The 9,631-nt window shown below is 47.3% G+C and overlaps 24 non-coding genes across 24 annotated transcripts; all 24 read right to left on the reverse strand.

Annotated features, from left to right (window-relative positions):
- Positions 1-213: 213 nt before the first annotated feature.
- On the reverse strand, positions 214-332 carry LOC144460022 (5S ribosomal RNA). The gene has a single exon (XR_013488738.1). It is a non-coding gene; the product is annotated as a 5S ribosomal RNA (ribosomal RNA).
- Positions 333-617: 285 nt separating this feature from the next.
- On the reverse strand, positions 618-736 carry LOC144460699 (5S ribosomal RNA). The gene has a single exon (XR_013489418.1). It is a non-coding gene; the product is annotated as a 5S ribosomal RNA (ribosomal RNA).
- Positions 737-1,001: 265 nt separating this feature from the next.
- Positions 1,002-1,120, reverse strand: LOC144460635 (5S ribosomal RNA). Its single transcript, XR_013489353.1, has one exon. It is a non-coding gene; the product is annotated as a 5S ribosomal RNA (ribosomal RNA).
- Positions 1,121-1,405: 285 nt separating this feature from the next.
- Positions 1,406-1,524, reverse strand: LOC144460023 (5S ribosomal RNA). The gene has a single exon (XR_013488739.1). It is a non-coding gene; the product is annotated as a 5S ribosomal RNA (ribosomal RNA).
- A 265-nt stretch (positions 1,525-1,789) lies between these two features.
- LOC144460636 (5S ribosomal RNA) lies at positions 1,790-1,908 on the reverse strand. Its single transcript, XR_013489354.1, has one exon. It is a non-coding gene; the product is annotated as a 5S ribosomal RNA (ribosomal RNA).
- Positions 1,909-2,192: 284 nt separating this feature from the next.
- LOC144460024 (5S ribosomal RNA) lies at positions 2,193-2,311 on the reverse strand. Its single transcript, XR_013488740.1, has one exon. It is a non-coding gene; the product is annotated as a 5S ribosomal RNA (ribosomal RNA).
- Positions 2,312-2,595: 284 nt separating this feature from the next.
- Positions 2,596-2,714, reverse strand: LOC144460025 (5S ribosomal RNA). Its single transcript, XR_013488741.1, has one exon. It is a non-coding gene; the product is annotated as a 5S ribosomal RNA (ribosomal RNA).
- Positions 2,715-2,979: 265 nt separating this feature from the next.
- LOC144460026 (5S ribosomal RNA) lies at positions 2,980-3,098 on the reverse strand. Its single transcript, XR_013488742.1, has one exon. It is a non-coding gene; the product is annotated as a 5S ribosomal RNA (ribosomal RNA).
- A 285-nt stretch (positions 3,099-3,383) lies between these two features.
- LOC144460027 (5S ribosomal RNA) lies at positions 3,384-3,502 on the reverse strand. The gene has a single exon (XR_013488743.1). It is a non-coding gene; the product is annotated as a 5S ribosomal RNA (ribosomal RNA).
- Positions 3,503-3,766: 264 nt separating this feature from the next.
- LOC144460850 (5S ribosomal RNA) lies at positions 3,767-3,885 on the reverse strand. Its single transcript, XR_013489569.1, has one exon. It is a non-coding gene; the product is annotated as a 5S ribosomal RNA (ribosomal RNA).
- A 277-nt stretch (positions 3,886-4,162) lies between these two features.
- On the reverse strand, positions 4,163-4,281 carry LOC144460457 (5S ribosomal RNA). Its single transcript, XR_013489175.1, has one exon. It is a non-coding gene; the product is annotated as a 5S ribosomal RNA (ribosomal RNA).
- Positions 4,282-4,546: 265 nt separating this feature from the next.
- On the reverse strand, positions 4,547-4,665 carry LOC144460028 (5S ribosomal RNA). The gene has a single exon (XR_013488744.1). It is a non-coding gene; the product is annotated as a 5S ribosomal RNA (ribosomal RNA).
- Positions 4,666-4,950: 285 nt separating this feature from the next.
- LOC144460029 (5S ribosomal RNA) lies at positions 4,951-5,069 on the reverse strand. The gene has a single exon (XR_013488745.1). It is a non-coding gene; the product is annotated as a 5S ribosomal RNA (ribosomal RNA).
- A 285-nt stretch (positions 5,070-5,354) lies between these two features.
- LOC144461007 (5S ribosomal RNA) lies at positions 5,355-5,473 on the reverse strand. Its single transcript, XR_013489726.1, has one exon. It is a non-coding gene; the product is annotated as a 5S ribosomal RNA (ribosomal RNA).
- Positions 5,474-5,736: 263 nt separating this feature from the next.
- Positions 5,737-5,855, reverse strand: LOC144461479 (5S ribosomal RNA). Its single transcript, XR_013490181.1, has one exon. It is a non-coding gene; the product is annotated as a 5S ribosomal RNA (ribosomal RNA).
- Positions 5,856-6,141: 286 nt separating this feature from the next.
- Positions 6,142-6,260, reverse strand: LOC144460031 (5S ribosomal RNA). Its single transcript, XR_013488747.1, has one exon. It is a non-coding gene; the product is annotated as a 5S ribosomal RNA (ribosomal RNA).
- A 284-nt stretch (positions 6,261-6,544) lies between these two features.
- LOC144460032 (5S ribosomal RNA) lies at positions 6,545-6,663 on the reverse strand. The gene has a single exon (XR_013488748.1). It is a non-coding gene; the product is annotated as a 5S ribosomal RNA (ribosomal RNA).
- A 264-nt stretch (positions 6,664-6,927) lies between these two features.
- On the reverse strand, positions 6,928-7,046 carry LOC144460933 (5S ribosomal RNA). The gene has a single exon (XR_013489652.1). It is a non-coding gene; the product is annotated as a 5S ribosomal RNA (ribosomal RNA).
- Positions 7,047-7,332: 286 nt separating this feature from the next.
- LOC144460033 (5S ribosomal RNA) lies at positions 7,333-7,451 on the reverse strand. Its single transcript, XR_013488749.1, has one exon. It is a non-coding gene; the product is annotated as a 5S ribosomal RNA (ribosomal RNA).
- A 265-nt stretch (positions 7,452-7,716) lies between these two features.
- LOC144460851 (5S ribosomal RNA) lies at positions 7,717-7,835 on the reverse strand. Its single transcript, XR_013489570.1, has one exon. It is a non-coding gene; the product is annotated as a 5S ribosomal RNA (ribosomal RNA).
- A 285-nt stretch (positions 7,836-8,120) lies between these two features.
- On the reverse strand, positions 8,121-8,239 carry LOC144460034 (5S ribosomal RNA). Its single transcript, XR_013488750.1, has one exon. It is a non-coding gene; the product is annotated as a 5S ribosomal RNA (ribosomal RNA).
- Positions 8,240-8,504: 265 nt separating this feature from the next.
- LOC144460035 (5S ribosomal RNA) lies at positions 8,505-8,623 on the reverse strand. Its single transcript, XR_013488751.1, has one exon. It is a non-coding gene; the product is annotated as a 5S ribosomal RNA (ribosomal RNA).
- Positions 8,624-8,908: 285 nt separating this feature from the next.
- On the reverse strand, positions 8,909-9,027 carry LOC144460036 (5S ribosomal RNA). Its single transcript, XR_013488752.1, has one exon. It is a non-coding gene; the product is annotated as a 5S ribosomal RNA (ribosomal RNA).
- Positions 9,028-9,304: 277 nt separating this feature from the next.
- On the reverse strand, positions 9,305-9,423 carry LOC144460637 (5S ribosomal RNA). The gene has a single exon (XR_013489355.1). It is a non-coding gene; the product is annotated as a 5S ribosomal RNA (ribosomal RNA).
- Between the last annotated feature and the right edge of the window lie 208 nt (positions 9,424-9,631).

Below are 9,631 nucleotides of genomic sequence, written 5' to 3' on the forward strand. Positions count from 1 at the left end.
TGGTAATCTGTCATTTTCCTGCACTCAACAAGCACCATGACAAGACCCACATGCCATTTAGTTTTGAGTTAATGCACATATACTCACTGACAAATTAAAAAAAAAAAAAAAAAGGGAAAAAAAGGAGAGTTTGTCCACTGGTGCTGTTTTCCAAGGAGCTGGCTCCAGTAAAGGAGGAGCAGCGCCCTCTGCTGATGAAAGGTGAGAATAAAAAGCTTACAGCACCGGGTATTCCCAGGCGGTCTCCCATCCAAGTACTGACCCGGCCCGACCCTGCTTAGCTTCCGAGATCGGACGAGATCGGGCGTATTCAGGGTGGTATGGCCGTAAGCCATGGAAGAGCATGCACGCACGCCATTTATAGATGGTAAAACATCAGCAAGGGTGGATGGCAAATGGTAATCTGTCATTTTCCTGCACTCAACAAGCACCATGACAAGACCCACACGCCATTTAGTTTTGAGTTAATGCACATATACTCATTGAGAAATTAAAAAAAACAAAAAAGGAAAAAAAAGGGAAAAAAAGGAGAGTTTGTCCACTGGTGCTGTTTTCCAAGGAGCTGGCTCCAGTAAAGGAGGAGCAGCGCCCTCTGCTGATGAAAGGTGAGAATAAAAAGCTTACAGCACCGGGTATTCCCAGACGGTCTCCCATCCAAGTACTGACCCGGCCCGACCCTGCTTAGCTTCCGAGATCGGACGAGATCGGGCGTATTCAGGGTGGTATGGCCGTAAGCCATGGAAGAGCATGCACGCACGCCATTTATAGATGGTAAAACATCAGCAAGGGTGGATGGCAAATGGTAATCTGTCATTTTCCTGCACTCAACAAGCGCCATGACAAGACCCACACGCCATTTAGTTTTCAGTTAATGCACATATACTCACTGACAAATTAAAAAAAAAAAAAAAAGAGAGTTTGTCCACTGGTGCTGTTTTCCAAGGAGCTGGCTCCAGTAAAGGAGGAGCAGCGCCCTCTGCTGATGAAAGGTGAGAATAAAAAGCTTACAGCACCGGGTATTCCCAGGCGGTCTCCCATCCAAGTACTGACCCGGCCCGACCCTGCTTAGCTTCCGAGATCAGACGAGATCGGGCGTATTCAGGGTGGTATGGCCGTAAGCCATGGAAGAGCATGCACGCACGCCATTTATAGATGGTAAAACATCAGCAAGGGTGGATGGCAAATGGTAATCTGTCATTTTCCTGCACTCAACAAGCACCATGACAAGACCCACACGCCATTTAGTTTTGAGTTAATGCACACATACTCATTGAGAAATTAAAAAAAACAAAAAAGGAAAAAAAAGGGAAAAAAAGGAGAGTTTGTCCACTGGTACTGTTTTCCAAGGAGCTGGCTCCAGTAAAGGAGGAGCAGCGCCCTCTGCTGATGAAAGGTGAGAATAAAAAGCTTACAGCACCGGGTATTCCCAGGCGGTCTCCCATCCAAGTACTGACCCGGCCCGACCCTGCTTAGCTTCCGAGATCGGACGAGATCGGGCGTATTCAGGGTGGTATGGCCGTAAGCCATGGAAGAGCATGCACGCACGCCATTTATAGATGGTAAAACATCAGCAAGGGTGGATGGCAAATGGTAATCTGTCATTTTCCTGCACTCAACAAGCGCCATGACAAGACCCACACGCCATTTAGTTTTCAGTTAATGCACATATACTCACTGACAAATTAAAAAAAAAAAAAAAAGAGAGTTTGTCCACTGGTGCTGTTTTCCAAGGAGCTGGCTCCAGTAAAGGAGGAGCAGCGCCCTCTGCTGATGAAAGGTGAGAATAAAAAGCTTACAGCACCGGGTATTCCCAGGCGGTCTCCCATCCAAGTACTGACCCGGCCCGACCCTGCTTAGCTTCCGAGATCAGACGAGATCGGGCGTATTCAGGGTGGTATGGCCGTAAGCCATGGAAGAGCATGCACGCACGCCATTTATAGATGGTAAAACATCAGCAAGGGTGGATGGCAAATGGTAATCTGTCATTTTCCTGCACTCAACAAGCACCATGACAAGACCCACACGCCATTTAGTTTTGAGTTAATGCACACATACTCATTGAGAAATTAAAAAAAACAAAAAAGGAAAAAAAAAAAAAAAAAAGAGAGTTTGTCCACTGGTGCTGTTTTCCAAGGAGCTGGCTCCAGTAAAGGAGGAGCAGCGCCCTCTGCTGATGAAAGGTGAGAATAAAAAGCTTACAGCACCGGGTATTCCCAGGCGGTCTCCCATCCAAGTACTGACCCGGCCCGACCCTGCTTAGCTTCCGAGATCGGACGAGATCGGGCGTATTCAGGGTGGTATGGCCGTAAGCCATGGAAGAGCATGCACGCACGCCATTTATAGATGGTAAAACATCAGCAAGGGTGGATGGCAAATGGTAATCTGTCATTTTCCTGCACTCAACAAGCACCATGACAAGACCCACACGCCATTTAGTTTTGAGTTAATGCACACATACTCATTGAGAAATTAAAAAAAACAAAAAAGGAAAAAAAAAAAAAAAAAAGAGAGTTTGTCCACTGGTGCTGTTTTCCAAGGAGCTGGCTCCAGTAAAGGAGGAGCAGCGCCCTCTGCTGATGAAAGGTGAGAATAAAAAGCTTACAGCACCGGGTATTCCCAGGCGGTCTCCCATCCAAGTACTGACCCGGCCCGACCCTGCTTAGCTTCCGAGATCGGACGAGATCGGGCGTATTCAGGGTGGTATGGCCGTAAGCCATGGAAGAGCATGCACGCACGCCATTTATAGATGGTAAAACATCAGCAAGGGTGGATGGCAAATGGTAATCTGTCATTTTCCTGCACTCAACAAGCGCCATGACAAGACCCACACGCCATTTAGTTTTCAGTTAATGCACATATACTCACTGACAAATTAAAACAAAAAAAAAAAGAGAGTTTGTCCACTGGTGCTGTTTTCCAAGGAGCTGGCTCCAGTAAAGGAGGAGCAGCGCCCTCTGCTGATGAAAGGTGAGAATAAAAAGCTTACAGCACCGGGTATTCCCAGGCGGTCTCCCATCCAAGTACTGACCCGGCCCGACCCTGCTTAGCTTCCGAGATCGGACGAGATCGGGCGTATTCAGGGTGGTATGGCCGTAAGCCATGGAAGAGCATGCACGCACGCCATTTATAGATGGTAAAACATCAGCAAGGGTGGATGGCAAATGGTAATCTGTCATTTTCCTGCACTCAACAAGCACCATGACAAGACCCACACGCCATTTAGTTTTGAGTTAATGCACATATACTCATTGAGAAATTAAAAAAAACAAAAAAGGAAAAAAAAGGGAAAAAAAGGAGAGTTTGTCCACTGGTGCTGTTTTCCAAGGAGCTGGCTCCAGTAAAGGAGGAGCAGCGCCCTCTGCTGATGAAAGGTGAGAATAAAAAGCTTACAGCACCGGGTATTCCCAGGCGGTCTCCCATCCAAGTACTGACCCGGCCCGACCCTGCTTAGCTTCCGAGATCGGACGAGATCGGGCGTATTCAGGGTGGTATGGCCGTAAGCCATGGAAGAGCATGCACGCACGCCATTTATAGATGGTAAAACATCAGCAAGGGTGGATGGCAAATGGTAATCTGTCATTTTCCTGCACTCAACAAGCGCCATGACAAGACCCACACGCCATTTAGTTTTCAGTTAATGCACATATACTCACTGACAAATTAAAAAAAAAAAAAAAGAGAGTTTGTCCACTGGTGCTGTTTTCCAAGGAGTTGGCTCCAGTAAAGGAGGAGCAGCGCCCTCTGCTGATGAAAGGTGAGAATAAAAAGCTTACAGCACCGGGTATTCCCAGGCGGTCTCCCATGCAAGTACTGACCCGGCCCGACCCTGCTTAGCTTCCGAGATCGGACGAGATCGGGCGTATTCAGGGTGGTATGGCCGTAAGCCATGGAAGAGCATGCACGCACGCCATTTATAGATGGTAAAACATCAGCAAGGGTGGATGGCAAATGGTAATCTGTCATTTTCCTGCACTCAACAAGCACCATGACAAGACCCACATGCCATTTAGTTTTGAGTTAATGCACATATACTCACTGACAAATTAAAAAAAAAAAAAAAAAGGGAAAAAAAGGAGAGTTTGTCCACTGGTGCTGTTTTCCAAGGAGCTGGCTCCAGTAAAGGAGGAGCAGCGCCCTCTGCTGATGAAAGGTGAGAATAAAAAGCTTACAGCACCGGGTATTCCCAGGCGGTCTCCCATCCAAGTACTGACCCGGCCCGACCCTGCTTAGCTTCCGAGATCGGATGAGATCGGGCGTATTCAGGGTGGTATGGCCGTAAGCCATGGAAGAGCATGCACGCACGCCATTTATAGATGGTAAAACATCAGCAAGGGTGGATGGCAAATGGTAATCTGTCATTTTCCTGCACTCAACAAGCGCCATGACAAGACCCACACGCCATTTAGTTTTCAGTTAATGCACATATACTCACTGACAAATTAAAACAAAAAAAAAAAGAGAGTTTGTCCACTGGTGCTGTTTTCCAAGGAGCTGGCTCCAGTAAAGGAGGAGCAGCGCCCTCTGCTGATGAAAGGTGAGAATAAAAAGCTTACAGCACCGGGTATTCCCAGGCGGTCTCCCATCCAAGTACTGACCCGGCCCGACCCTGCTTAGCTTCCGAGATCGGACGAGATCGGGCGTATTCAGGGTGGTATGGCCGTAAGCCATGGAAGAGCATGCACGCACGCCATTTATAGATGGTAAAACATCAGCAAGGGTGGATGGCAAATGGTAATCTGTCATTTTCCTGCACTCAACAAGCACCATGACAAGACCCACACGCCATTTAGTTTTGAGTTAATGCACATATACTCATTGAGAAATTAAAAAAAAAAAAAAAGGAAAAAAAAGGGAAAAAAAGGAGAGTTTGTCCACTGGTGCTGTTTTCCAAGGAGCTGGCTCCAGTAAAGGAGGAGCAGCGCCCTCTGCTGATGAAAGGTGAGAATAAAAAGCTTACAGCACCGGGTATTCCCAGGCGGTCTCCCATCCAAGTACTGACCCGGCCCGACCCTGCTTAGCTTCCGAGATCGGACGAGATCGGGCGTATTCAGGGTGGTATGGCCGTAAGCCATGGAAGAGCATGCACGCACGCCATTTATAGATGGTAAAACATCAGCAAGGGTGGATGGCAAATGGTAATCTGTCATTTTCCTGCACTCAACAAGCACCATGACAAGACCCACACGCCATTTAGTTTTGAGTTAATGCACACGTACTCATTGAGAAATTAAAAAAAACAAAAAAGGAAAAAAAAGGGAAAAAAAGGAGAGTTTGTCCACTGGTACTGTTTTCCAAGGAGCTGGCTCCAGTAAAGGAGGAGCAGCGCCCTCTGCTGATGAAAGGTGAGAATAAAAAGCTTACAGCACCAGGTATTCCCAGGCGGTCTCCCATCCAAGTACTGACCCGGCCCGACCCTGCTTAGCTTCCGAGATCAGACGAGATCGGGCGTATTCAGGGTGGTATGGCCGTAAGCCATGGAAGAGCATGCACGCACGCCTTTTATAGATGGTAAAACATCAGCAAGGGTGGATGGCAAATGGTAATCTGTCATTTTCCTGCACTCAACAAGCACCATGACAAGACCCACACGCCATTTAGTTTTGAGTTAATGCACATATACTCACTGACAAATTAAAAAAAAAAAAAAGAGAGTTTGTCCACTGGTGCTGTTTTCCAAGGAGCTGGCTCCAGTAAAGGAGGAGCAGCGCCCTTTGCTGATGAAAGGTGAGAATAAAAAGCTTACAGCACCGGGTATTCCCAGGCGGTCTCCCATCCAAGTACTGACCCGGCCCAACCCTGCTTAGCTTCCGAGATCGGACGAGATCGGGCGTATTCAGGGTGGTATGGCCGTAAGCAATGGAAGAGCATGCACGTACGCCATTTATAGATGGTAAAACAGCAGCAAGGGTGGATGGCAAATGGTAATCTGTCATTTTCCTGCACTCAACAAGCACCATGACAAGACCCACATGCCATTTAGTTTTGAGTTAATGCACATATACTCATTGAGAAATTAAAAAAAAACAAAAAAGGAAAAAAAAGGGAAAAAAAGGATAGTTTGTCCACTGGTGCTGTTTTCCAAGGAGTTGGCTCCAGTAAAGGAGGAGCAGCGCCCTCTGCTGATGAAAGGTGAGAATAAAAAGCTTACAGCACCGGGTATTCCCAGGCGGTCTCCCATCCAAGTACTGACCCGGCCCGACCCTGCTTAGCTTCCGAGATCGGACGAGATCGGGCGTATTCAGGGTGGTATGGCCGTAAGCCATGGAAGAGCATGCACGCACGCCATTTATAGATGGTAAAACATCAGCAAGGGTGGATGGCAAATGGTAATCTGTCATTTTCCTGCACTCAACAAGCACCATGACAAGACCCACACGCCATTTAGTTTTGAGTTAATGCACATATACTCATTGAGAAATTAAAAAAACAAAAAAGGAAAAAAAAGGGAAAAAAAGGAGAGTTTGTCCACTGGTGCTGTTTTCCAAGGAGCTGGCTCCAGTAAAGGAGGAGCAGCGCCCTCTGCTGATGAAAGGTGAGAATAAAAAGCTTACAGCACCGGGTATTCCCAGGCGGTCTCCCATCCAAGTACTGACCCGGCCCGACCCTGCTTAGCTTCCGAGATCGGACGAGATCGGGCGTATTCAGGGTGGTATGGCCGTAAGCCATGGAAGAGCATGCACGCACGCCATTTATAGATGGTAAAACATCAGCAAGGGTGGATGGCAAATGGTAATCTGTTATTTTCCTGCACTCAACAAGCGCCATGACAAGACCCACACGCCATTTAGTTTTCAGTTAATGCACATATACTCACTGACAAATTAAAAAAAAAAAAAAAGAGAGTTTGTCCACTGGTGCTGTTTTCCAAGGAGCTGGCTCCAGTAAAGGAGGAGCAGCGCCCTTTGCTGATGAAAGGTGAGAATAAAAAGCTTACAGCACCGGGTATTCCCAGGCGGTCTCCCATCCAAGTACTGACCCGGCCCAACCATGCTTAGCTTCCGAGATCGGACGAGATCGGGCGTATTCAGGGTGGTATGGCCGTAAGCAATGGAAGAGCATGCACGTACGCCATTTATAGATGGTAAAACAGCAGCAAGGGTGGATGGCAAATGGTAATCTGTCATTTTCCTGCACTCAACAAGCACCATGACAAGACCCACATGCCATTTAGTTTTGAGTTAATGCACATATACTCATTGAGAAATTAAAAAAAAACAAAAAAGGAAAAAAAAGGGAAAAAAAGGAGAGTTTGTCCACTGGTGCTGTTTTCCAAGGAGTTGGCTCCAGTAAAGGAGGAGCAGCGCCCTCTGCTGATGAAAGGTGAGAATAAAAAGCTTACAGCACCGGGTATTCCCAGGCGGTCTCCCATCCAAGTACTGACCCGGCCCGACCCTGCTTAGCTTCCGAGATCGGACGAGATCGGGCGTATTCAGGGTGGTATGGCCGTAAGCCATGGAAGGGCATGCACGCACGCCATTTATAGATGGTAAAACATCAGCAAGGGTGGATGGCAAATGGTAATCTGTCATTTTCCTGCACTCAACAAGCGCCATGACAAGACCCACACGCCATTTAGTTTTCAGTTAATGCACATATACTCACTGACAAATTAAAACAAAAAAAAAAAGAGAGTTTGTCCACTGGTGCTGTTTTCCAAGGAGCTGGCTCCAGTAAAGGAGGAGCAGCGCCCTCTGCTGATGAAAGGTGAGAATAAAAAGCTTACAGCACCGGGTATTCCCAGGCGGTCTCCCATGCAAGTACTGACCCGGCCCGACCCTGCTTAGCTTCCGAGATCGGACGAGATCGGGCGTATTCAGGGTGGTATGGCCGTAAGCCATGGAAGAGCATGCACGCATGCCATTTATAGATGGTAAAACATCAGCAAGGGTGGATGGCAAATGGTAATCTGTCATTTTCCTGCACTCAACAAGCACCATGACAAGACCCACACGCCATTTAGTTTTGAGTTAATGCACATATACTCATTGAGAAATTAAAAAAAACAAAAAAGGAAAAAAAAGGGAAAAAAAGGAGAGTTTGTCCACTGGTGCTGTTTTCCAAGGAGCTGGCTCCAGTAAAGGAGGAGCAGCGCCCTCTGCTGATGAAAGGTGAGAATAAAAAGCTTACAGCACCGGGTATTCCCAGGCGGTCTCCCATCCAAGTACTGACCCGGCCCGACCCTGCTTAGCTTCCGAGATCGGACGAGATCGGGCGTATTCAGGGTGGTATGGCCGTAAGCCATGGAAGAGCATGCACGCACGCCATTTATAGATGGTAAAACATCAGCAAGGGTGGATGGCAAATGGTAATCTGTCATTTTCCTGCACTCAACAAGCGCCATGACAAGACCCACACGCCATTTAGTTTTCAGTTAATGCACATATACTCACTGACAAATTAAAACAAAAAAAAAAAGAGAGTTTGTCCACTGGTGCTGTTTTCCAAGGAGCTGGCTCCAGTAAAGGAGGAGCAGCGCCCTCTGCTGATGAAAGGTGAGAATAAAAAGCTTACAGCACCGGGTATTCCCAGGCGGTCTCCCATCCAAGTACTGACCCGGCCCGACCCTGCTTAGCTTCCGAGATCGGACGAGATCGGGCGTATTCAGGGTGGTATGGCCGTAAGCCATGGAAGAGCATGCACGCACGCCATTTATAGATGGTAAAACATCAGCAAGGGTGGATGGCAAATGGTAATCTGTCATTTTCCTGCACTCAACAAGCACCATGACAAGACCCACACGCCATTTAGTTTTGAGTTAATGCACACATACTCATTGAGAAATTAAAAAAAACAAAAAAGGAAAAAAAAGGGAAAAAAAGGAGAGTTTGTCCACTGGTACTGTTTTCCAAGGAGCTGGCTCCAGTAAAGGAGGAGCAGCGCCCTCTGCTGATGAAAGGTGAGAATAAAAAGCTTACAGCACCGGGTATTCCCAGGCGGTCTCCCATCCAAGTACTGACCCGGCCCGACCCTGCTTAGCTTCCGAGATCGGACGAGATCGGGCGTATTCAGGGTGGTATGGCCGTAAGCCATGGAAGAGCATGCACGCACGCCATTTATAGATGGTAAAACATCAGCAAGGGTGGATGGCAAATGGTAATCTGTCATTTTCCTGCACTCAACAAGCGCCATGACAAGACCCACACGCCATTTATTTTACAGTTAATGCACATATACTCACTGACAAATTAAAAAAAAAAAAAAAAGAAAAAAAAAAAGACAGTTTGTCCACTGGTGCTGTTTTCCAAGGAGCTGGCTCCAGTAAAGGAGGAGCAGCGCCCTCTGCTGATGAAAGGTGAGAATAAAAAGCTTACAGCACCGGGTATTCCCAGGCGGTCTCCCATCCAAGTACTGACCCGGCCCGACCCTGCTTAGCTTCCGAGATCAGACGAGATCGGGCGTATTCAGGGTGGTATGGCCGTAAGCCATGGAAGAGCATGCACGCACGCCATTTATAGATGGTAAAACATCAGCAAGGGTGGATGGCAAATGGTAATCTGTCATTTTCCTGCACTCAACAAGCGCCATGACAAGACCCACACGCCATTTAGTTTTGAGTTAATGCACACATACTCATTGAGAAATTAAAAAAAACAAAAAAGGAAAAAAAAGGGAAAAAAAGGAGAGTTTGTCC

Source organism: Epinephelus lanceolatus, chromosome 22, assembly GCF_041903045.1.
Source record: "Epinephelus lanceolatus isolate andai-2023 chromosome 22, ASM4190304v1, whole genome shotgun sequence".
NCBI lineage: Eukaryota > Metazoa > Chordata > Actinopteri > Perciformes > Serranidae > Epinephelus > Epinephelus lanceolatus.